This window comes from Phalangium opilio, unplaced genomic scaffold (assembly GCF_054372755.1).
Source record: "Phalangium opilio isolate 3A_F unplaced genomic scaffold, DU_Popi_V2 ptg000230l_1, whole genome shotgun sequence".
Lineage (NCBI taxonomy): Eukaryota > Metazoa > Arthropoda > Arachnida > Opiliones > Phalangiidae > Phalangium > Phalangium opilio.
The window spans coordinates 734129-755046 of NW_028324221.1; the positions used below are offsets into that span (position 1 = coordinate 734129).

At 45.8% G+C, this 20918-nt stretch overlaps 40 non-coding genes across 40 annotated transcripts; all 40 read left to right on the forward strand.

Annotated features, from left to right (window-relative positions):
• Positions 1–471: 471 nt before the first annotated feature.
• On the forward strand, positions 472–543 carry TRNAC-GCA (transfer RNA cysteine (anticodon GCA)). Its single transcript has one exon. It is a non-coding gene; the product is annotated as a tRNA-Cys (tRNA).
• An 838-nt stretch (positions 544–1381) lies between these two features.
• On the forward strand, positions 1382–1453 carry TRNAC-GCA (transfer RNA cysteine (anticodon GCA)). Its single transcript has one exon. It is a non-coding gene; the product is annotated as a tRNA-Cys (tRNA).
• A 188-nt stretch (positions 1454–1641) lies between these two features.
• On the forward strand, positions 1642–1713 carry TRNAC-GCA (transfer RNA cysteine (anticodon GCA)). Its single transcript has one exon. It is a non-coding gene; the product is annotated as a tRNA-Cys (tRNA).
• A 188-nt stretch (positions 1714–1901) lies between these two features.
• TRNAC-GCA (transfer RNA cysteine (anticodon GCA)) lies at positions 1902–1973 on the forward strand. The gene has a single exon. It is a non-coding gene; the product is annotated as a tRNA-Cys (tRNA).
• Positions 1974–2031: 58 nt separating this feature from the next.
• On the forward strand, positions 2032–2103 carry TRNAC-GCA (transfer RNA cysteine (anticodon GCA)). Its single transcript has one exon. It is a non-coding gene; the product is annotated as a tRNA-Cys (tRNA).
• A 318-nt stretch (positions 2104–2421) lies between these two features.
• On the forward strand, positions 2422–2493 carry TRNAC-GCA (transfer RNA cysteine (anticodon GCA)). Its single transcript has one exon. It is a non-coding gene; the product is annotated as a tRNA-Cys (tRNA).
• A 187-nt stretch (positions 2494–2680) lies between these two features.
• On the forward strand, positions 2681–2752 carry TRNAC-GCA (transfer RNA cysteine (anticodon GCA)). The gene has a single exon. It is a non-coding gene; the product is annotated as a tRNA-Cys (tRNA).
• Positions 2753–2940: 188 nt separating this feature from the next.
• TRNAC-GCA (transfer RNA cysteine (anticodon GCA)) lies at positions 2941–3012 on the forward strand. The gene has a single exon. It is a non-coding gene; the product is annotated as a tRNA-Cys (tRNA).
• A 58-nt stretch (positions 3013–3070) lies between these two features.
• On the forward strand, positions 3071–3142 carry TRNAC-GCA (transfer RNA cysteine (anticodon GCA)). Its single transcript has one exon. It is a non-coding gene; the product is annotated as a tRNA-Cys (tRNA).
• Positions 3143–3201: 59 nt separating this feature from the next.
• On the forward strand, positions 3202–3273 carry TRNAC-GCA (transfer RNA cysteine (anticodon GCA)). The gene has a single exon. It is a non-coding gene; the product is annotated as a tRNA-Cys (tRNA).
• Positions 3274–3721: 448 nt separating this feature from the next.
• Positions 3722–3793, forward strand: TRNAC-GCA (transfer RNA cysteine (anticodon GCA)). The gene has a single exon. It is a non-coding gene; the product is annotated as a tRNA-Cys (tRNA).
• Positions 3794–4241: 448 nt separating this feature from the next.
• On the forward strand, positions 4242–4313 carry TRNAC-GCA (transfer RNA cysteine (anticodon GCA)). Its single transcript has one exon. It is a non-coding gene; the product is annotated as a tRNA-Cys (tRNA).
• A 968-nt stretch (positions 4314–5281) lies between these two features.
• TRNAC-GCA (transfer RNA cysteine (anticodon GCA)) lies at positions 5282–5353 on the forward strand. Its single transcript has one exon. It is a non-coding gene; the product is annotated as a tRNA-Cys (tRNA).
• A 187-nt stretch (positions 5354–5540) lies between these two features.
• TRNAC-GCA (transfer RNA cysteine (anticodon GCA)) lies at positions 5541–5612 on the forward strand. The gene has a single exon. It is a non-coding gene; the product is annotated as a tRNA-Cys (tRNA).
• Positions 5613–6319: 707 nt separating this feature from the next.
• Positions 6320–6391, forward strand: TRNAC-GCA (transfer RNA cysteine (anticodon GCA)). The gene has a single exon. It is a non-coding gene; the product is annotated as a tRNA-Cys (tRNA).
• Positions 6392–6579: 188 nt separating this feature from the next.
• On the forward strand, positions 6580–6651 carry TRNAY-GUA (transfer RNA tyrosine (anticodon GUA)). The gene has a single exon. It is a non-coding gene; the product is annotated as a tRNA-Tyr (tRNA).
• Positions 6652–7229: 578 nt separating this feature from the next.
• Positions 7230–7301, forward strand: TRNAC-GCA (transfer RNA cysteine (anticodon GCA)). The gene has a single exon. It is a non-coding gene; the product is annotated as a tRNA-Cys (tRNA).
• A 707-nt stretch (positions 7302–8008) lies between these two features.
• On the forward strand, positions 8009–8080 carry TRNAC-GCA (transfer RNA cysteine (anticodon GCA)). Its single transcript has one exon. It is a non-coding gene; the product is annotated as a tRNA-Cys (tRNA).
• Positions 8081–8397: 317 nt separating this feature from the next.
• On the forward strand, positions 8398–8469 carry TRNAC-GCA (transfer RNA cysteine (anticodon GCA)). The gene has a single exon. It is a non-coding gene; the product is annotated as a tRNA-Cys (tRNA).
• A 188-nt stretch (positions 8470–8657) lies between these two features.
• Positions 8658–8729, forward strand: TRNAC-GCA (transfer RNA cysteine (anticodon GCA)). The gene has a single exon. It is a non-coding gene; the product is annotated as a tRNA-Cys (tRNA).
• An 837-nt stretch (positions 8730–9566) lies between these two features.
• TRNAC-GCA (transfer RNA cysteine (anticodon GCA)) lies at positions 9567–9638 on the forward strand. The gene has a single exon. It is a non-coding gene; the product is annotated as a tRNA-Cys (tRNA).
• Positions 9639–9826: 188 nt separating this feature from the next.
• TRNAY-GUA (transfer RNA tyrosine (anticodon GUA)) lies at positions 9827–9898 on the forward strand. Its single transcript has one exon. It is a non-coding gene; the product is annotated as a tRNA-Tyr (tRNA).
• Positions 9899–10086: 188 nt separating this feature from the next.
• On the forward strand, positions 10087–10158 carry TRNAC-GCA (transfer RNA cysteine (anticodon GCA)). The gene has a single exon. It is a non-coding gene; the product is annotated as a tRNA-Cys (tRNA).
• Positions 10159–10995: 837 nt separating this feature from the next.
• On the forward strand, positions 10996–11067 carry TRNAC-GCA (transfer RNA cysteine (anticodon GCA)). The gene has a single exon. It is a non-coding gene; the product is annotated as a tRNA-Cys (tRNA).
• Positions 11068–11774: 707 nt separating this feature from the next.
• TRNAC-GCA (transfer RNA cysteine (anticodon GCA)) lies at positions 11775–11846 on the forward strand. Its single transcript has one exon. It is a non-coding gene; the product is annotated as a tRNA-Cys (tRNA).
• A 188-nt stretch (positions 11847–12034) lies between these two features.
• TRNAY-GUA (transfer RNA tyrosine (anticodon GUA)) lies at positions 12035–12106 on the forward strand. Its single transcript has one exon. It is a non-coding gene; the product is annotated as a tRNA-Tyr (tRNA).
• Positions 12107–13333: 1227 nt separating this feature from the next.
• Positions 13334–13405, forward strand: TRNAC-GCA (transfer RNA cysteine (anticodon GCA)). The gene has a single exon. It is a non-coding gene; the product is annotated as a tRNA-Cys (tRNA).
• A 1615-nt stretch (positions 13406–15020) lies between these two features.
• Positions 15021–15092, forward strand: TRNAC-GCA (transfer RNA cysteine (anticodon GCA)). The gene has a single exon. It is a non-coding gene; the product is annotated as a tRNA-Cys (tRNA).
• A 188-nt stretch (positions 15093–15280) lies between these two features.
• On the forward strand, positions 15281–15352 carry TRNAY-GUA (transfer RNA tyrosine (anticodon GUA)). The gene has a single exon. It is a non-coding gene; the product is annotated as a tRNA-Tyr (tRNA).
• Positions 15353–15540: 188 nt separating this feature from the next.
• Positions 15541–15612, forward strand: TRNAC-GCA (transfer RNA cysteine (anticodon GCA)). Its single transcript has one exon. It is a non-coding gene; the product is annotated as a tRNA-Cys (tRNA).
• Positions 15613–15800: 188 nt separating this feature from the next.
• On the forward strand, positions 15801–15872 carry TRNAC-GCA (transfer RNA cysteine (anticodon GCA)). The gene has a single exon. It is a non-coding gene; the product is annotated as a tRNA-Cys (tRNA).
• An 837-nt stretch (positions 15873–16709) lies between these two features.
• On the forward strand, positions 16710–16781 carry TRNAC-GCA (transfer RNA cysteine (anticodon GCA)). Its single transcript has one exon. It is a non-coding gene; the product is annotated as a tRNA-Cys (tRNA).
• Positions 16782–16969: 188 nt separating this feature from the next.
• Positions 16970–17041, forward strand: TRNAY-GUA (transfer RNA tyrosine (anticodon GUA)). The gene has a single exon. It is a non-coding gene; the product is annotated as a tRNA-Tyr (tRNA).
• A 188-nt stretch (positions 17042–17229) lies between these two features.
• Positions 17230–17301, forward strand: TRNAC-GCA (transfer RNA cysteine (anticodon GCA)). Its single transcript has one exon. It is a non-coding gene; the product is annotated as a tRNA-Cys (tRNA).
• A 188-nt stretch (positions 17302–17489) lies between these two features.
• On the forward strand, positions 17490–17561 carry TRNAC-GCA (transfer RNA cysteine (anticodon GCA)). The gene has a single exon. It is a non-coding gene; the product is annotated as a tRNA-Cys (tRNA).
• An 837-nt stretch (positions 17562–18398) lies between these two features.
• TRNAC-GCA (transfer RNA cysteine (anticodon GCA)) lies at positions 18399–18470 on the forward strand. The gene has a single exon. It is a non-coding gene; the product is annotated as a tRNA-Cys (tRNA).
• Positions 18471–18788: 318 nt separating this feature from the next.
• TRNAC-GCA (transfer RNA cysteine (anticodon GCA)) lies at positions 18789–18860 on the forward strand. The gene has a single exon. It is a non-coding gene; the product is annotated as a tRNA-Cys (tRNA).
• Positions 18861–20087: 1227 nt separating this feature from the next.
• TRNAC-GCA (transfer RNA cysteine (anticodon GCA)) lies at positions 20088–20159 on the forward strand. The gene has a single exon. It is a non-coding gene; the product is annotated as a tRNA-Cys (tRNA).
• A 57-nt stretch (positions 20160–20216) lies between these two features.
• TRNAC-GCA (transfer RNA cysteine (anticodon GCA)) lies at positions 20217–20288 on the forward strand. Its single transcript has one exon. It is a non-coding gene; the product is annotated as a tRNA-Cys (tRNA).
• Positions 20289–20736: 448 nt separating this feature from the next.
• On the forward strand, positions 20737–20808 carry TRNAY-GUA (transfer RNA tyrosine (anticodon GUA)). Its single transcript has one exon. It is a non-coding gene; the product is annotated as a tRNA-Tyr (tRNA).
• Positions 20809–20918: the final 110 nt, after the last annotated feature.

The window sequence follows — 20918 nt, forward strand, 5'->3', positions numbered from 1 at the left end:
TCGTTCAAACCCAAGTTCCCCTTGTAAAAGAACGGATCATTCCGTTTATTTTAGTTAAATCGACTTTGGGACCTTGAACAAGGGGGAATAGCTCAGTGGTAGAGCATTCGACTGCAGATCGAGAGGTCCTTGGTTCAAACCTATGTTCCCCCTGTAAAAGCACGGATCTTTCCGTTTATTTTAGTTAAATCGACATTACGGTTCTGAACAAGGGGGAATAGCTCAGTGGTAGAGCATTTACTGCAGATCGAGAGGTCCTTCGTTAAAAACCCGAATTCCCCCTGTAACAGCACGGATCATTCCGTTTATTTTAGTTAAATCGACCTTGGGGCCTTGAACAAGGGGGAATAGCTAAGTGGTAGAGCATTCGACTGCAGATCGAGAGGTCCTTGGTTCAAACCCAAATTCCCCCTGTAACAGCACGGATCATTACGTTTATTTTAGTTAAATAGACATTGGGGCCTTGAACAAGGGGGAATAGCTCAGTGGTAGAGCATTCGACTGCAGATCGAGAGGTCCTTGGTTCAAACCCGAGTTCCCCCTGTAACAGCACGGATCATTTCGTTTATTTTGGTTAAATCGACATTACGGTTCTGAAAAAGGGGGAAAAGCTCAGTGGTAGAGCATTCGACTGCAGATCGAGAGGTCCTTGGTTCAAACCCAAGTTCCCCCTGTAACAGCACGGATCATTCTGTTTATTTTAGTTAAATCGACATAACGGCCTTAAACAAGGGGGAATAGCTCAGTGGTAGAGCATTCGACTGCAGATCGAGAGGTCCATCGTTCAAACCCAAATACCCCTTGTAAAAGAACGGATCATTCCGTTTATTTTAGTTAAATCGACTTTGGGGCCTTGAACAAGGGGGAATAGCTCAGTGGTAGAGCATTCGACTGCAGATCGAGAGGTCCTTGGTTCAAACCGGAGTTCCCGCTGTAATAGCACTGATCATTCCGTTTATTTTAGTTAAACCGACATTACGGCCTTTTACAAGGGGGAATAGCTAAGTGGTAGAGCATTCGACTGCAGATCGAGAGGTCCTTGGTTCAAACCCGAGTTCCCCCTGTAACAGCACGGATCATTTCGTTTATTTTGGTTAAATCGACATTACGGTTCTGAAAAAGGGGGAAAAGCTCAGTGGTAGAGCATTCGACTGCAGATCGAGAGGTCCTTGGTTCAACCCCAAGTTACCCCTGTAACAGCACGGATCATTCCGTTTATTTTAGTTAAATCGACATAACCGCCTTAATCAAGGGGGAATAGCTCAGTGGTAGAGCATTCGACTGCAGATCGAGAGGTCCTTCGTTCAAACCCAAGTTCCCCTTGTAAAAGAACGGATCGTTCCGTTTATTTTAGTTAAATCGACTTTGGGGCCTTGAACAAGGGGGAATAGCTCAGTGGTAGAGCATTCGACTGCAGATCGAGAGGTCCTTGGTTCAAACCCAAGTTCCCCTTGTAAAAGAACGGATCATTCCGTTTATTTTAGTTAAATCGACTTTGGGGCCTTGAACAAGGGGGAATAGCTCAGTGGTAGAGCATTCGACTGCAGATCGAGAGGTCCTTGGTTCAAACCTATGTTCCCCCTGTAAAAGCACGGATCATTCCGTTTATTTTTGTTAAATCGACATTACGGCTATGAACAAGGGGGAATAGCTCAGTGGTAGAGCATTCGACTGCAGATCGAGAGGTCCTTGGTTCAAACCCGAGTTCCCCCTGTAACAGCACGGATCATTCCGGTTATTTTAGTTAAATCGACTTTGGGGCCTTGAACAAGGGGTAATAGCTCAGTGGTAGAGCATTCGACTCTAGATCGAGAGGTCCTTGGTTTAAACCCGAGTTCCCCCTGCAACAGCACGGATCATTTCGTTTATTTTAGTTAAATCGACATTACGGCTATGAACAAGGGGGAATAGCTCAGTGGTAGAGCATTCGACTGCAGATCGAGAGGTCCTTGGTTCAAACCCGAGTTCCCCCTGTAACAGCACGGATCATTACGTTTATTTTAGTTAAATCGACATTGGGGCCTTGAACAAGGGGGAATAGCTCAGTGGTAGAGCATTCGACTGCAGATCGAGAGGTCCTTGGTTCAAACCCGAGTTCCCCCTGTAACAGCACGGATTATTTCGTTTATTTTGGTTAAATCGACATTACGGTTCTGAAAAAGGGGGAAAAGCTCAGTGGTAGAGCATTCGACTGCAGATCGAGAGGTCCTTGGTTCAAACCCAAGTTCCCCCTGTAACAGCACGGATCATTCCGTTTATTTTAGTTAAATCGACATAACGGCCTTAAACAAGGGGGAATAGCTCAATGGTAGAGCATTCGACTGCAGATCGAGAGGTCCTTCGTTCAAACCCAAGTTCCCCTTGTAAAAGAACGGATCATTCCGTTTATTTTAGTTAAATCGACTTTGGGGCCTTGAACAAGGGGGAATAGCTCAGTGGTAGAGCATTCGACTGCAGATCGAGAGGTCCTTGGTTCAAACCCAAGTTCCCCTTGTAAAAGAACGGATCATTCAGTTTATTTAGTTAAATCGACTTTGGGGCCTTGAACAAGGGGGAATAGCTCAGTGGTAGAGCATTCGACTGCAGATCGAGAGGTCCTTGGTTCAAACCTATGTTCCCCCTGTAAAAGCACGGATCATTCCGTTTATTTTTGTTAAATCGACATTACGGCTATGAACAAGGGGGAATAGCTCAGTGGTAGAGCATTCGACTGCAGATCGAGAGGTCCTTGGTTCAAACCCGAGTTCCCCCTGTAACAGCACGGATCATTCCGTTTATTTTAGTTAAATCGACTTTTGGGCCTTGAACAAGGGGTAATAGCTCAGTGGTAGAGCATTCGACTGCAGATCGAGAGGTCCTTGGTTTAAACCCGAGTTCCCCCTGCAACAGCACGGATCATTTCGTTTATTTTAGTTAAATCGACATTACGGCTATGAACAAGGGGGAGTAGCTCAGTGGTAGAGCATTCGACTGCAGATCGAGAGGTCCTTGGTTCAAACCCGAGTTCCCCCTGTAACAGCACGGATCATTACGTTTATTTTAGTTAAATCGACATTGGGGACTTGAACAAGGGGGAATAGCTCAGTGGTAGAGCATTCGACTGCAGATCGAGAGGTCCTTGGTTCAAACCCAAGTTCCCCCTGTAACAGCACGGATCATTACGTTTATTTTAGTTAAATCGACATTGGCGGGCTTGAACAAGGGGGAATAGCTCAGTGGTAGAGCATTCGACTGCAGATCGAGAGGTCCTTGGTTCAAACCCGAGTTCCCCCTGTAACAGCACGGATCATTTCGTTTATTTTGGTTAAATCGACATTACGGTTCTGAAAAAGGGGGAAAAGCTCAGTGGTAGAGCATTCGACTGCAGATCGAGAGGTCCTTGGTTCAAACCCAAGTTCCCCCTGTAACAGCACGGATCATTCCGTTTATTTTAGTTAAATCGACATAACGGCCTTAAACAAGGGGGAATAGCTCAATGGTAGAGCATTCGACTGCAGATCGAGAGGTCCTTCGTTCAAACCCAAGTTCCCCTTGTAAAAGAACGGATCATTCCGTTTATTTTAGTTAAATCGACTTTGGGGCCTTGAACAAGGGGGAATAGCTCAGTGGTAGAGCATTCGACTGCAGATCGAGAGGTCCTTGGTTCAAACCTATGTTCCCCGTGTAAAAGCACGGATCATTCCGTTTATTTTAGTTAAATCGACATTACGGCTATGAACAAGGGGGAATAGCTCAGTGGTAGAGCATTCGACTGCAGATCGAGAGGTCCTTGGTTCAAACCCGAGTTCCCCCTGTAACAGCACGGATCATTCCGTTTATTTTAGTTAAATCGACTTTGGGGCCTTGAACAAGGGGTAATAGCTCAGTGGTAGAGCATTCGACTGCAGATCGAGAGGTCCTTGGTTTAAACCCGAGTTCCCCCTGCAACAGCACGGATCATTTCGTTTATTTTGGTTAAATCGACATTACGGTTCTGAACAAGGGGGAATAGCTCAGTGGTAGAGCATTTACTGCAGATCGAGAGGTCCTTCGTTAAAAACCCGAATTCCCCCTGTAACAGCACGGATCATTCCGTTTATTTTAGTTAAATCGACCTTGGGGCCTTGAACAAGGGGGAATAGCTAAGTGGTAGAGCATTCGACTGCAGATCGAGAGGTCCTTGGTTCAAACCCAAGTTCCCCCTGTAACAGCACGGATCATTACGTTTATTTTAGTTAAATCGACATTGGGGCCTTGAACAAGGGGGAATAGCTCAGTGGTAGAGCATTCGACTGCAGATCGAGAGGTCCTTGGTTCAAACCCGAGTTCCCCCTGTAACAGCACGGATCATTTCGTTTATTTTGGTTAAATCGACATTACGGTTCTGAAAAAGGGGGAAAAGCTCAGTGGTAGAGCATTCGACTGCAGATCGAGGGGTCCTTGGTTCAAACCCAAGCTCCCCCTGTAACAGCACGGATCATTCCGTTTATTTTAGTTAAATCGACATAACGGCCTTAAACAAGGGGGAATAGCTCAATGGTAGAGCATTCGACTGCAGATCGAGAGGTCCTACGTTCAAACCCAAGTTCCCCTTGTAAAAGAACGGATCATTCCGTTTATTTTAGTTAAATCGACTTTGGGGCCTTGAACAAGGGGTAATAGCTCAGTGGTAGAGCATTCGACTGCAGATCGAGAGGTCCTTGGTTCAAACCCGAGTTCCCCCTGTAACAGCACGGATTATTTCGTTTATTTTGGTTAAATCGACATTACGGTTCTGAAAAAGGGGGAAAAGCTCAGTGGTAGAGCATTCGACTGCAGATCGAGAGGTCCTTGGTTCAAACCCAAGTTCCCCCTGTAACAGCACGGATCATTCCGTTTATTTTAGTTAAATCGACATAACGGCCTTAAACAAGGGGGAATAGCTCAATGGTAGAGCATTCGACTGCAGATCGAGAGGTCCTTCGTTCAAACCCAAGTTCCCCTTGTAAAAGAACGGATCATTCCGTTTATTTTAGTTAAATCGACTTTGGGGCCTTGAACAAGGGGGAATAACTCAGTGGTAGAGCATTCGACTGCAGATCGAGAGGTCCTTGGTTCAAACCCAAGTTCCCCTTGTAAAAGAACGGATCATTCCGTTTATTTTAGTTAAATCGACTTTGGGGCCTTGAACAAGGAAGAATAGCTCAGTGGTAGAGCATTCGACTGCAGATCGAGAGGTCCTTGGTTCAAACCTATGTTCCCCCTGTAAAAGCACGGATCATTCCGTTTATTTTAGTTAAATCGACATTACGGCTATGAACAAGGGGGAATAGCTCAGTGGTAGAGCATTCGACTGCAGATCGAGAGGTCCTTGGTTTAAACCCGAGTTCCCCCTGCAACAGCACGGATAATTTCGTTTATTTTGGTTAAATCGGCATTACGGTTCTGAACAAGGGGGAATAGCTCAGTGGTAGAGCATTCGACTGCAGAGGAGAGGTCCTTGGTTTAAACCCAAGTTCCCCCTGTAACAGCACGGATCATTTCGTTTATTTTAGTTAAATCGACATAACGGCCTTGAACAAGGGGGAATAGCTCAGTGGTAGAGCATTCGACTGCAGATCGAGAGGTCCTTGGTTTAAACCCGAGTTCCCCCTGCAACAGCACGGATCATTTCGTTTATTTTGGTTAAATCGACATTACGGTTCTGAACAAGGGGGAATAGCTCAGTGGTAGAGCATTTACTGCAGATCGAGAGGTCCTTCGTTAAAAACCCGAATTCCCCCTGTAACAGCACGGATCATTCCGTTTATTTTAGTTAAATCGACCTTGGGGCCTTGAACAAGGGGTAATAGCTCAGTGGTAGAGCATTCGACTGCAGATCGAGAGGTCCTTGGTTCAAACCCGAGTTCCCCCTGTAACAGCACGGATCATTTCGTTTATTTTAGTTAAATCGATATAACGGCCTGGAACAAGGGGGAATAGCTCAGTGGTAGAGCATTCGACTGCAGATCGAGAGGTCCTTCGTTCAAACGCGAGTTCCCCTGTAACTGCACGGATCATTCCGTTTATTTTAGTTAAATCGACATTACGGCTCTGAACAAAAGGGAATAGCTAAGTGGTAGAGCATTCGACTGCAGATCGAGAGGTCCTTGGTTCAAACCGGAGTTCCCCCTGTAATAGCACGGATCATTCCGTTTATTTTAGTTAAACCGACATTACGGCCTTTTACAATTGGGAATAGCTAAGTGGTAGAGCATTCGACTGCAGATCGAGAGGTCCTTGGTTCAAACCCAAGTTCCCCCTGTAACAGCACGGATCATTACGTTTATTTTAGTTAAATCGACATTGGGGCCTTGAACAAGGGGGAATAGCTCAGTGGTAGAGCATTCGACTGCAGATCGAGAGGTCCTTGGTTCAAACCCGAGTTCCCCCTGAAACAGCACGGATCATTTCGTTTATTTTGGTTAAATCGACATTACGGTTCTGAAAAAGGGGGAAAAGCTCAGTGGTAGAGCATTCGACTGCAGATCGAGAGGTCCTTGGTTCAAACCTAAGTTCCCCCTGTAACAGCACGGATCATTCCGTTTATTTTAGTTAAATCGACATAACGGCCTTGAACAAGGGGGAATAGCTCAGTGGTAGAGCATTCGACTGTAGATCGAGAGGTCCTTCGTTCAAACCCAAGTTCCCCTTGTAAAAGAACGGATCATTCCGTTTATTTTAGTTAAATCGACTTTGGGGCCTTGAACAAGGGGGAATAGCTCAGTGGTAGAGCATTCGACTGCAGATCGAGAGGTCCTTGGTTCAAACCTAAGTTCCCCCTGTAAAAGCACGGATCATTCCGTTTATTTTAGTTAAATCGACATTACGGCTATAAACAAGAGGGAATAGCTCAGTGGTAGAGCATTCGACTGCAGATCGAGAGGTCCTTGGTTCAAACCTATGTTCCCCCTGTAAAAGCACGGATCATTCCGTTTATTTTAGTTAAATCGACATTACGGCTATGAACAAGGGGGAATAGCTCAGTGGTAGAGCATTCGACTGCAGATCGAGAGGTCCATGGTTCAAACCCGAGTTCCCCCTGTAACAGCACGGATCATTCCGTTTATTTTAGTTAAATCGACTTTGGGGCCTTGAACAAGGGGTAATAGATCAGTGGTAGAGCATTCGACTGCAGATCGAGAGGTCTTTGGTTTAAACCCGAGTTCCCCCTGCAACAGCACGGATAATTTCGTTTATTTTAGTTAAATCGACATTACGGCTATGAACAAGGGGGAATAGCTCAGTGGTAGAGCATTCGACTGCAGATCGAGAGGTCTTTGGTTCAAACCCGAGTTCCCCCTGTAACAGCACGGATCATTCCGTTTATTTTAGTTAAATCGACTTTGGGGCCTTGAACAAGGGGTAATAGCTCAGTGGTAGAGCATTCGACTGCAGATCGAGAGGTCCTTGGTTTAAACCCGAGTTCCCCCTGCAACAGCACGGATAATTTCGTTTATTTTGGTTAAATCGACATTACGGTTCTGAACAAGGGGTAATAGCTCAGTGGTAGAGCATTCGACTGCAGATCGAGAGGTCCTTGGTTCAAACCCGAGTTCCCCCTGAAACAGCACGGATCATTTCGTTTATTTTAGTTAAATCGATATAACGGCCTGGAACAAGGGGGAATAGCTCAGTGGTAGAGCATTCGACTGCAGATCGAGAGGTCCTTCGTTCAAACGCGAGTTCCCCTGTAACTGCACGGATCATTCCGTTTATTTTAGTTAAATCGACATTACGGCTCTGAACAAAAGGGAATAGCTCAGTGGTAGAGCATTCGACTGCAGATCGAGAGGTTCTTGGTTCAAACCGGAGTTCCCCCTGTAATAGCACGGATCATTCCGTTTATTTTAGTTAAACCGACATTACGGCCTTTTACAATTGGGAATAGCTAAGTGGTAGAGCATTCGACTGCAGATCGAGAGGTCCTTGGTTCAAACCCAAGTTCCCCCTGTAACAGCACGGATCATTACGTTTATTTTAGTTAAATCGACATTGGGGCCTTGAACAAGGGGGAATAGCTCAGTGGTAGAGCATTCGACTGCAGATCGAGAGGTCCTTGGTTCAAACCCGAGTTCCCCCTGTAACAGCACGGATCATTTCGTTTATTTTGGTTAAATCGACATTACGGTTCTGAAAAAGGGGGAAAAGCTCAGTGGTAGAGCATTCGACTGCAGATCGAGAGGTCCTTGGTTCAAACCTAAGTTCCCCCTGTAACAGCACGGATCATTCCGTTTATTTTAGTTAAATCGACATAACGGCCTTGAACAAGGGGGAATAGCTCAGTGGTAGAGCATTCTACTGCAGATCGAGAGGTCCTTGGTTTAAACCCGAGTTCCCCTGCAACAGCACGGATCATTTCGTTTATTTTGGTTAAATCGACATTACGGCTATGAACAAGGGGGAATAGCTCAGTGGTAGAGCATTCGACTGCAGATCGAGAGGTCCTTGGTTCAAACCCGAGTTCCCCCTGTAACAGCACGGATCATTCCGTTTATTTTAGTTAAATCGACTTTGGGGCCTTGAACAAGGGGTAATAGCTCAGTGGTAGAGCATTCGACTGCAGATCGAGAGGTCCTTGGTTTAAACCCGAGTTCCCCCTGCAACAGCAAGGATAATTTCGTTTATTTTAGTTAAATCGACATTACCGCTATGAGCAAGGGGGAATAGCTCAGTGGTAGAGCATTCGACTGCAGATCGAGAGGTCCTTGGTTCAAACCCGAGTTCCCCCTGTAACAGCACGGATCATTCCGTTTATTTTAGTTAAATCGACTTTGGGGCCTTGAACAAGGGGTAATAGCTCAGTGGTAGAGCATTCGACTGCAGATCGAGAGGTCCTTGGTTTAAACCCGAGTTCCCCCTGCAACAGCACGGATCATTTCGTTTATTTTGGTTAAATCGACATTACGGTTCTGAACAAGGGGGAATAACTCAGTGGTAGAGCATTTACTGCAGATCGAGAGGTCCTTCGTTAAAAACCCGAATTCCCCCTGTAACAGCACGGATCATTCCGTTTATTTTAGTTAAATCGACCTTGGGGCCTTGAACAAGGGGTAATAGCTCAGTGGTAGAGCATTCGACTGCAGATCGAGAGGTCCTTGGTTCAAACCCGAGTTCCCCCTGTAACAGCACGGATCATTTCGTTTATTTTAGTTAAATCGATATAACGGCCTGGAACAAGTGGGAATAGCTCAGTGGTAGAGCATTCGACTGCAGATCGAGAGGTCCTTCGTTCAAACGCGAGTTCCCCTGTAACTGCACGGATCATTCCGTTTATTTTAGTTAAATCGACATTACGGCTCTGAACAAAAGGGAATAGCTCAGTGGTAGAGCATTCGACTGCAGATCGAGAGGTCCTTGGTTCAAACCGGAGTTCCCCCTGTAATAGCACGGATCATTCCGTTTATTTTAGTTAAACCGACATTACGGCCTTTTACAATTGGGAATAGCTAAGTGGTAGAGCATTCGACTGCAGATCGAGAGGTCCTTGGTTCAAACCCAAGTTCCCCCTGTAACAGCACGGATCATTACGTTTATTTTAGTTAAATCGACATTGGGGCCTTGAACAAGGGGGAATAGCTCAGTGGTAGAGCATTCGACTGCAGATCGAGAGGTCCTTGGTTCAAACCCGAGTTCCCCCTGAAACAGCACGGATCATTTCGTTTATTTTGGTTAAATCGACATTACGGTTCTGAAAAAGGGGGAAAAGCTCAGTGGTAGAGCATTCGACTGCAGATCGAGAGGTCCTTGGTTCAAACCTAAGTTCCCCCTGTAACAGCACGGATCATTCCGTTTATTTTAGTTAAATCGACATAACGGCCTTGAACAAGGGGGAATAGCTCAGTGGTAGAGCATTCGACTGTAGATCGAGAGGTCCTTCGTTCAAACCCAAGTTCCCCTTGTAAAAGAACGGATCATTCCGTTTATTTTAGTTAAATCGACTTTGGGGCCTTGAACAAGGGGGAATAGCTCAGTGGTAGAGCATTCGACTGCAGATCGAGAGGTCCTTGGTTCAAACCTATGTTCCCCCTGTAAAAGCACGGATCATTCCGTTTATTTTAGTTAAATCGACATTACGGCTATGAACAAGGGGGAATAGCTCAGTGGTAGAGCATTCGACTGCAGATCGAGAGGTCCTTGGTTCAAACCCGAGTTCCCCCTGTAACAGCACGGATCATTCCGTTTATTTTAGTTAAATCGACTTTGGGGCCTTGAACAAGGGGTAATAGCTCAGTGGTAGAGCATTCGACTGCAGATCGAGAGGTCCTTGGTTTAAACCCGAGTTCCCCCTGCAACAGCACGGATAATTTCGTTTATTTTGGTTAAATCGACATTACGGTTCTGAACAAGGGGGAATAGCTCAGTGGTAGAGCATTTACTGCAGATCGAGAGGTCCTTCGTTAAAAACCCGAATTCCCCCTGTAACAGCACGGATCATTCCGTTTATTTTAAATAAATCGACCTTGGGGCCTTGAACAAGGGGTAATAGCTCAGTGGTAGAGCATTCGACTGCAGATCGAGAGGTCGTTGGTTCAAACCCGAGTTCCCCCTGTAACAGCACGGATCATTTCGTTTATTTTAGTTAAATCGATATAACGGCCTGGAACAAGGGGGAATAGCTCAGTGGTAGAGCATTCGACTGCAGATCGAGAGGTCCTTCGTTCAAACGCGAGTTCCCCTGTAACTGCACGGATCATTCCGTTTATTTTAGTTAAATCGACATTACGGCTCTGAACAAAAGGGAATAGCTCAGTGGTAGAGCATTCGACTGCAGATCGAGAGGTCCTTGGTTCAAACCGGAGTTCCCCCTGTAATAGCACGGATCATTCCGATAATTTTAGTTAAACTGACATTACGGCCTTTTACAATTGGGAATAGCTAAGTGGTAGAGCATTCGACTGCAGATCGAGAGGTCCTTGGTTCAAACCCAAGTTCCCCCTGTAACAGCACGGATCATTACGTTTATTTTAGTTAAATCGACATTGGGGCCTTGAACAAGGGGGAATAGCTCAGTGGTAGAGCATTCGACTGCAGATCGAGAGGTCCTTGGTTTAAACCCGAGTTCCCCCTGCAACAGCACGGATCATTTCGTTTATTTTGGTTAAATCGACATTACGGTTCTGAACAAGGGGGAATAGCTCAGTGGTAGAGCATTTACTGCAGATCGAGAGGTCCTTCGTTAAAAACCCGAATTCCCCCTGTAACAGCACGGATCATTCCGTTTATTTTAGTTAAATCGACCTTGGGGCCTTGAACAAGGGGTAATAGCTCAGTGGTAGAGCATTCGACTGCAGATCGAGAGGTCCTTGGTGCAAACCCGAGTTCCCCCTGTAACAGCACGGATCATTTCGTTTATTTTAGTTAAATCGATATAACGGCCTGGAACAAGGGGGAATAGCTCAGTGGTAGAGCATTCGACTGCAGATCGAGAGGTCCTTCGTTCAAACGCGAGTTCCCCTGTAACTGCACGGATCATTCCGTTTATTTTAGTTAAATCGACATTACGGCTCTGAACAAAAGGGAATAGCTCAGTGGTAGAGCATTCGACTGCAGATCGAGAGGTCCTTGGTTCAAACCGGAGTTCCCCCTGTAATAGCACGGATCATTCCGTTTATATTAGTTAAACCGACATTACGGCCTTTTACAATTGGGAATAGCTAAGAGGTAGAGCATTCGACTGCAGATCGAGAGGTCCTTGGTTCAAACCCAAGTTCCCCCTGTAACAGCACGGATCATTACGTTTATTTTAGTTAAATCGACATTGGGGCCTTGAACAAGGGGGAATAGCTTAGTGGTAGAGCATTCGACTGCAGATCGAGAGGTCCTTGGTTCAAACCCGAGTTCCCCCTGTAACAGCACGGATCATTTCGTTTATTTTGGTTAAATCGACATTACGGTTCTGAAAAAGGGGGAAAAGCTCAGTGGTAGAGCATTCGACTGCAGATCGAGAGGTCCTTGGTTCAAACCTAAGTTCCCCCTGTAACAGCACGGATCATTCCGTTTATTTTAGTTAAATCGACATAACGGCCTTGAACAAGGGGGAATAGCTCAGTGGTAGAGCATTCGACTGTAGATCGAGAGGTCCTTCGTTCAAACCCAAGTTCCCCTTGTAAAAGAACGGATCATTCCGTTTATTTTAGTTAAATCGACTTTGGGGCCTTGAACAAGGAAGAATAGCTCAGTGGTAGAGCATTCGACTGCAGATCGAGAGGTCCTTGGTTCAAACCTATGTTCCCCCTGTAAAAGCACGGATCATTCCGTTTATTTTAGTTAAATCGACATTACGGCTATGAACAAGGGGGAATAGCTCAGTGGTAGAGCATTCGACTGCAGATCGAGAGGTCCATGGTTCAAACCCGAGTTCCCCCTGTAACAGCACGGATCATTCCGTTTATTTTAGTTAAATCGACTTTGGGGCCTTGAACAAGGGGTAATAGCTCAGTGGTAGAGCATTCGACTGCAGATCGAGAGGTCTTTGGTTTAAACCCGAGTTCCCCCTGCAACAGCACGGATAATTTCGTTTATTTTAGTTAAATCGACATTACGGCTATGAACAAGGGGGAATACCTCAGTGGTAGAGCATTCGACTGCAGATCGAGAGGTCCTTGGTTCAAACCCGAGTTCCCCCTGTAACAGCACGGATCATTCCGTTTATTTTAGTTAAATCGACTTTGGGGCCTTGAACAAGGGGTAATAGCTCAGTGGTAGAGCATTCGACTGCAGATCGAGAGGTCCTTGGTTTAAACCCGAGTTCCCCCTGCAACAGCACGGATAATTTCGTTTATTTTGGTTAAATCGACATTACGGTTCTGAACAAGGGGTAATAGCTCAGTGGTAGAGCATTCGACTGCAGATCGAGAGGTCCTTGGTTCAAACCCGAGTTCCCCCTGAAACAGCACGGATCATTTCGTTTATTTTAGTTAAATCGATATAACGGCCTGGAACAAGGGGGAATAGCTCAGTGGTAGAGCATTCGACTGCAGATCGAGAGGTCCTTCGTTCAAACGCGAGTTCCCCTGTAACTGCACGGATCATTCCGTTTATTTTAGTTAAATCGACATTACGGCTCTGAACAAAAGGGAATAGCTCAGTGGTAGAGCATTCGACTGCAGATCGAGAGGTCCTTGGTTCAAACCGGAGTTCCCCCTGTAATAGCACGGATCATTCCGTTTATTTTAGTTAAACCGACATTACGGCCTTTTACAATTGGGAATAGCTAAGTGGTAGAGCATTCGACTGCAGATCGAGAGGTCCTTGGTTCAAACCCAAGTTCCCCCTGTAACAGCACGGATCATTACGTTTATTTTAGTTAAATCGACATTGGGGCCTTGAACAAGGGGGAATAGCTCAGTGGTAGAGCATTCGACTGCAGATCGAGAGGTCCTTGGTTCAAACCCGAGTTCCCCCTGTAACAGCACGGATCATTTCGTTTATTTTGGTTAAATCGACATTACGGTTCTGAAAAAGGGGGAAAAGCTCAGTGGTAGAGCATTCGACTGCAGATCGAGAGGTCCTTGGTTCAAACCTAAGTTCCCCCTGTAACAGCACGGATCATTCCGTTTATTTTAGTTAAATCGACATAACGGCCTTGAACAAGGGGGAATAGCTCAGTGGTAGAGCATTCTACTGCAGATCGAGAGGTCCTTGGTTTAAACCCGAGTTCCCCTGCAACAGCACGGATCATTTCGTTTATTTTGGTTAAATCGACATTACGGTTCTGAACAAGGGGGAATAGCTCAGTGGTAGAGCATTTACTGCAGATCGAGAGGTCCTTCGTTAAAAACCCGAATTCCCCCTGTAACAGCACGGATCATTCCGTTTATTTTAGTTAAATCGACCTTGGGGTCTTGAACAAGGGGGAATAGCTAAGTGGTAGAGCATTCGACTGCAGATCGAGAGGTCCTTGGTTCAAACCCGAGTTCCCCCTGTAACAGCACGGATCATTACGTTTATTTTAGTTAAATCGACATTGGGGCCTTGAACAAGGGGGAATAGCTCAGTGGTAGAGCATTCGACTGCAGATCGAGAGGTTCCTGGTTCAAAACCGAGTTCTCCATGTAACAGAACGGATCATTTCGTTTATTTTAGTTAAATCGACATTACGGCTCTGAACAAAAGGGAATAGCTCAGTGGTAGAGCATTCGACTGCAGAGGAGAGGTCCTTGGTTTAAACCCAAGTTCCCCCTGCAACAGCACGGATCATTTCGTTTATTTTAGTTAAATCGACATAACGGCCTTGAACAAGGGGGAATAGCTCAGTGGTAGAGCATTCGACTGCAGATCGAGAGGTCCTTGGTTTAAACCCGAGTTCCCTCTGCAACAGCACGGATCATTTCGTTAATTTTGGTTAAATCGACATTACGGTTCTGAACAAGGGGGAATAGCTCAGTGGTAGAGCATTTACTGCAGATCGAGAGGTCCTTCGTTAAAAACCCGAATTCCCCCTGTAACAGCACGGATCATTCCGTTTATTTTAGTTAAATCGACCTTGGGGCCTTGAACAAGGGGTAATAGCTCAGTGGTAGAGCATTCGACTGCAGATCGAGAGGTCCTTGGTTCAAACCCGAGTTCCCCCTGTAACAGCACGGATCATTTCGTTTATTTTAGTTAAATCGATATAACGGCCTGGAACAAGGGGGAATAGCTCAGTGGTAGAGCATTCGACTGCAGATCGAGAGGTCCTTCGTTCAAACGCGAGTTCCCCTGTAACTGCACGGATCATTCCGTTTATTTTAGTTAAATCGACATTACGGCTCTGAACAAAAGGGAATAGCTCAGTGGTAGAGCATTCGACTGCAGATCGAGAGGTCCTTGGTTCAAACCGGAGTTCCCCCTGTAATAGCACGGATCATTCCGTTTATTTTAGTTAAACCGACATTACGGCCTTTTACAATTGGGAATAGCTAAGTGGTAGAGCATTCGACTGCAGATCGAGAGGTCCTTGGTTCAAACCCAAGTTCCCCCTGTAACAGCACGGATCATTACGTTTATTTTAGTTAAATCGACATTGGGGCCTTGAACAAGGGGGAATAGCTCAGTGGTAGAGCATTCGACTGCAGATCGAGAGGTCCTTGGTTCAAACCCGAGTTCCCCCTGTAACAGCACGGATCATTTCGTTTATTTTGGTTAAATCGACATTACGGTTCTGAAAAAGGGGGAAAAGCTCAGTGGTAGAGCATTCGACTGCAGATCGAGAGGTCCTTGGTTCAAACCTAAGTTCCCCCTGTAACAGCACGGATCATTCCGTTTATTTTAGTTAAATCGACATAACGGCCTTGAACAAGGGGGAATAGCTCAGTGGTAGAGCATTCGACTGTAGATCGAGAGGTCCTTCGTTCAAACCCAAGTTCCCCTTGTAAAAGAACGGATCATTCCGTTTATTTTAGTTAAATCGACTTTGGGGCCTTGAACAAGGGGGAATAGCTCAGTGGTAGAGCATTCGACTGCAGATCGAGAGGTCCTTGGTTCAAACCTATGTTCCCCCTGTAAAAGCACGGATCATTCCGTTTATTTTAGTTAAATCGACATTACGGCAATGAACAAGGGGGAATAGCTCAGTGGTAGAGCATTCGACTGCAGATCGAGAGGTCCTTGGTTCAAACCCGAGTTACCCCTGTAACAGCACGGATCATTCCGTTTATTTTAGTTAAATCGACTTTGGGGCCTTGAACAAGGGGTAATAGCTCAGTGGTAGAGCATTCGACTGCAGATCGAGAGGTCCTTGGTTTAAACCCGAGTTCCCCCTGCAACAGCAGGGATAATTTCGTTTATTTTAGTTAAATCGACATTACCGCTATGAACAAGGGGGAATAGCTCAGTGGTAGAGCATTTGACTGCAGATCGAGAGGTCCTTGGTTCAAACCCGAGTTCCCCCTGTAACAGCACGGATCATTCCGTTTATTTTAGTTAAATCGACTTTGGGGCCTTGAACAAGGGGTAATAGCTCAGTGGTAGAGCATTCGACTGCAGATCGAGAGGTCCTTGGTTTAAACCCGAGTTCCCCCTGCAACAGCACGGATAATTTCGTTTATTTTGGTTAAATCGACATTACGGTTCTGAACAAGGGGGAATAGCTCAGTGGTAGAGCATTTACTGCAGATCGAGAGGTCCTTCGTTAAAAACCCGAATTCCCACTGTAACAGCACGGATCATTCCGTTTATTTTAAATAAATCGACCTTGGGGCCTTGAACAAGGGGTAATAGCTCAGTGGTAGAGCATTCGACTGCAGATCGAGAGGTCCTTGGTTCAAACCCGAGTTCCCCCTGTAACAGCACGGATCATTTCGTTTATTTTAGTTAAATCGATATAACGGCCTGGAACAAGGGGGAATAGCTCAGTGGTAGAGCATTCGACTGCAGATCGAGAGGTCCTTCGTTCAAACGCGAGTTCCCCTGTAACTGCACGGATCATTCCGTTTATTTTAGTTAAATCGACATTACGGCTCTGAACAAAAGGGAATAGCTCAGTGGTAGAGCATTCGACTGCAGATCGAGAGGTCCTTGGTTCAAACCGGAGTTCCCCCTGTAATAGCACGGATCATTCCGTTTATTTTAGTTAAACCGACATTACGGCCTTTTACAATTGGGAATAGCTAAGTGGTAGAGCATTCGACTGCAGATCGAGAGGTCCTTGGTTCAAACCCAAGTTCCCCCTGTAACAGCACGGATCATTACGTTTATTTTAGTTAAATCGACATTGGGGCCTTGAACAAGGGGGAATAGCTCAGTGGTAGAGCATTCGACTGCAGATCGAGAGGTCCTTGGTTCAAACCCGAGTTCCCCCTGTAACAGCACGGATCATTTCGTTTATTTTGGTTAAATCGACATTACGGTTCTGAAAAAGGGGGAAAAGCTCAGTGGTAGAGCATTCGACTGCAGATCGAGAGGTCCTTGGTTCAAACCTAAGTTCCCCCTGTAACAGCACGGATCATTCCGTTTATTTTAGTTAAATCGACATAACGGCCTTGAACAAGGGGGAATAGCTCAGTGGTAGAGCATTCGACTGTAGATCGAGAGGTCCTTCGTTCAAACCCAAGTTCCCCTTGTAAAAGAACGGATCATTCCGTTTATTTTAGTTAAATCGACTTTGGGGCCTTGAACAAGGGGGAATAGCTCAGTGGTAGAGCATTCGACTGCAGATCGAGAGGTCCTTGGTTCAAACCTATGTTCCCCCTGTAAAAGCACGGATCATTCCGTTTATTTTAGTTAAATCGACATTACGGCAATGAACAAGGGGGAATAGCTCAGTGGTAGAGCATTCGACTGCAGATCGAGAGGTCCTTGGTTCAAACCCGAGTTACCCCTGTAACAGCACGGATCATTCCGTTTATTTTAGTTAAATCGACTTTGGGGCCTTGAACAAGGGGTAATAGCTCAGTGGTAGAGCATTCGACTGCAGATCGAGAGGTCCTTGGTTTAAACCCGAGTTCCCCCTGCAACAGCAGGGATAATTTCGTTTATTTTAGTTAAATCGACATTACCGCTATGAACAAGGGGGAATAGCTCAGTGGTAGAGCATTTGACTGCAGATCGAGAGGTCCTTGGTTCAAACCCGAGTTCCCCCTGTAACAGCACGGATCATTCCGTTTATTTTAGTTAAATCGACTTTGGGGCCTTGAACAAGGGGTAATAGCTCAGTGGTAGAGCATTCGACTGCAGATCGAGAGGTCCTTGGTTTAAACCCGAGTTCCCCCTGCAACAGCACGGATAATTTCGTTTATTTTGGTTAAATCGACATTACGGTTCTGAACAAGGGGGAATAGCTCAGTGGTAGAGCATTTACTGCAGATCGAGAGGTCCTTCGTTAAAAACCCGAATTCCCCCTGTAACAGCACGGATCATTCCGTTTATTTTAAATAAATCGACCTTGGGGCCTTGAACAAGGGGCAATAGCTCAGTGGTAGAGCATTCGACTGCAGATCGAGAGGTCCTTGGTTCAAACCCGAGTTCCCCCTGTAACAGCACGGATCATTTCGTTTATTTTAGTTAAATCGATATAACGGCCTGGAACAAGGGGGAATAGCTCAGTGGTAGAGCATTCGACTGCAGATCGAGAGGTCCTTCGTTCAAACGCGAGTTCCCCTGTAACTGCACGGATCATTCCGTTTATTTTAGTTAAATCGACATTACGGCTCTGAACAAAAGGGAATAGCTCAGTGGTAGAGCATTCGACTGCAGATCGAGAGGTCCTTGGTTCAAACCGGAGTTCCCCCTGTAATAGCACGGATCATTCCGTTTATTTTAGTTAAACCGACATTACGGCCTTTTACAATTGGGAATAGCTAAGTGGTAGAGCATTCGACTGCAGATCGAGAGGTCCTTGGTTCAAACCCAAGTTCCCCCTGTAACAGCACGGATCATTACGTTTATTTTAGTTAAATCGACATTGGGGCCTTGAACAAGGGGGAATAGCTCAGTGGTAGAGCATTCGACTGCAGATCGAGAGGTCCTTGGTTCAAACCCGAGTTCCCCCTGTAACAGCACGGATCATTTCGTTTATTTTGGTTAAATCGACATTACGGTTCTGAAAAAGGGGGAAAAGCTCAGTGGTAGAGCATTCGACTGCAGATCGAGAGGTCCTTGGTTCAAACCTAAGTTCCCCCTGTAACAGCACGGATCATTCCGTTTATTTTAGTTAAATCGACATAACGGCCTTGAACAAGGGGGAATAGCTCAGTGGTAGAGCATTCGACTGCAGATCGAGAGGTCCTTGGTTCAATACTATGTTCCCCCTGTAAAAGCACGGATCATTCCGTTTATTTTAGTTAAATCGACATTACGGCTATGAACAAGGGGGAATAGCTCAGTGGTAGAGCATTCGACTGCAGATCGAGAGGTCCTTGGTTCAAACCCGAGTTCCCCCTGTAACAGCACGGATCATTCCGTTTATTTTAGTTAAATCGACTTTGGGGCCTTGAACAAGGGGTAATAGCTCAGTGGTAGAGCATTCGACTGCAGATCGAGAGGTCCTTGGTTTAAACCCGAGTTCCACCTGCAACAGCACGGATAATTTCGTTTATTTTAGTTAAATCGACATTACGGTTCTGAACAAGGGGGAATAGCTCAGTGGTAGAGCATTTACTGCAGATCGAGAGGTCCTTCGTTAAAAACCCGAATTCCCCCTGTAACAGCACGGATCATTCCGTTTATTTTAGTTAAATCGACCTTGGGGCCTTGAACAAGGGGGAATAGCTAAGTGGTAGAGCATTCGACTGCAGATCGAGAGGTCCTTGGTTCAAACCCAAGTTCCCCCTGTAACAGCACGGATCATTCCGTTTATTTTAGTTAAATCGACATAACGGCCTTGAACAAGGGGGAATAGCTCAGTGGTAGAGCATTCGACTGCAGATCGAGAGGTCCTTCAATCAAACCCAAGTTCCCCTTGTAAAAGCACGGATCATTCCGTTTATTTTAGTTAAATCGACTTTGGGGCCTTGAACAAGGGGGAATAGCTCAGTGGTAGAGCATTCGACTGCAGATCGAGAGGTCCTTGGTTCAAACCTAAGTTCCCCCTGTAAAAGCACGGATCATTCCGTTTATTTTAGTTAAATCGACATTACGGCTATAAACAAGAGGGAATAGCTCAGTGGTAGAGCATTCGACTGCAGATCGAGAGGTCCTTGGTTCAAACCCGAGTTCCCCCTGTAACAGCACGGATCATTTCGTTTATTTTTGTTAAATCGACATTACGGTTCTGAACAAGGGGGAATAGCTCAGTGGTAGAGCATTTACTGCAGATCGAGAGGTCCTTCGTTAAAAACCCGAATTCCCCCTGTAACAGCACGGATCATTCCGTTTATTTTAGTTAAATCGACATTACGGCTATGAACAAGGGGAATAGCTCAGTGGTAGAGCATTCGACTTTAGATCAAGAGGTCCTTGGTTCACACCCGAGTTCCCCCTGTAACAGCACGGATCATTTCGTTTATTTTAGTTAAATCGATATAACGGCCTTGAACAAGGGGGAATAGCTCAGTGGTAGAGCATTCGACTGCAGATCGAGAGGTCCTTCGTTCAAACGCGAGTTCCCCTTGTAAAAGAACGGATCATTCCGTTTATTTTAGTTAAATCGACTTTGGGGCCTTGAACAAGGGGGAATAGCTCAGTGGTAGAGCATTCGACTGCAGATCGAGAGGTCCTTGGTTCAAACCCAAGTTCCCCTGTAACAGCACGGATCATTACGTTTATTTTAGTTAAATCGACATTGGGGCCTTGAACAAGGGGGAATAGCTCAGTGGTAGAGCATTCGACTGCAGATCGAGAGGTCCTTGGTTCAAACCCGAGTTCCCCCTGTAACAGCACGGATCATTTCGTTTATTTTGGTTAAATAGACATTACGGTTCTGAAAAAGGGGGAAAAGCTCAGTGGTAGAGCATTCGACTGCAGATCGAGAGGTCCTTGGTTCAAACCCAAGTTCCCCCTGTAACAGCACGGATCATTCCGTTTATTTTAGTTAAATCGACATTGGGGCCTTGAACAAGGGGGAATAGCTCAGTGGTAGAGCATTCGCCTGCAGATCGAGAGGTCCTTGGTTCAAACCCGAGTTCCCCCTGTAACAGCACGGATCATTTCGTTTATTTTGGTTAAATCGACATTACGGTTCTGAAAAAGGGGGAAAAGCTCAGTGGTAGAGCATTCGACTGCAGATCGAGAGGTCCTTGGTTCAAACCTAAGTTCCCCCTGTAACAGCACGGATCATTCCGTTTATTTTAGTTAAATCGACATAACGGCCTTGAACAAGGGGGAATAGCTCAGTGGTAGAGCATTCGACTGTAGATCGAGAGGTCCTTCGTTCAAACCAAAGTTCCCCTTGTAAAAGAACGGATCATTCCGTTTATTTTAGTTAAATCGACTTTGGGGCCTTGAACAAGGGGGAATAGCTCAGTGGTAGAGCATTCGACTGCAGATCGAGAGGTCCTTGG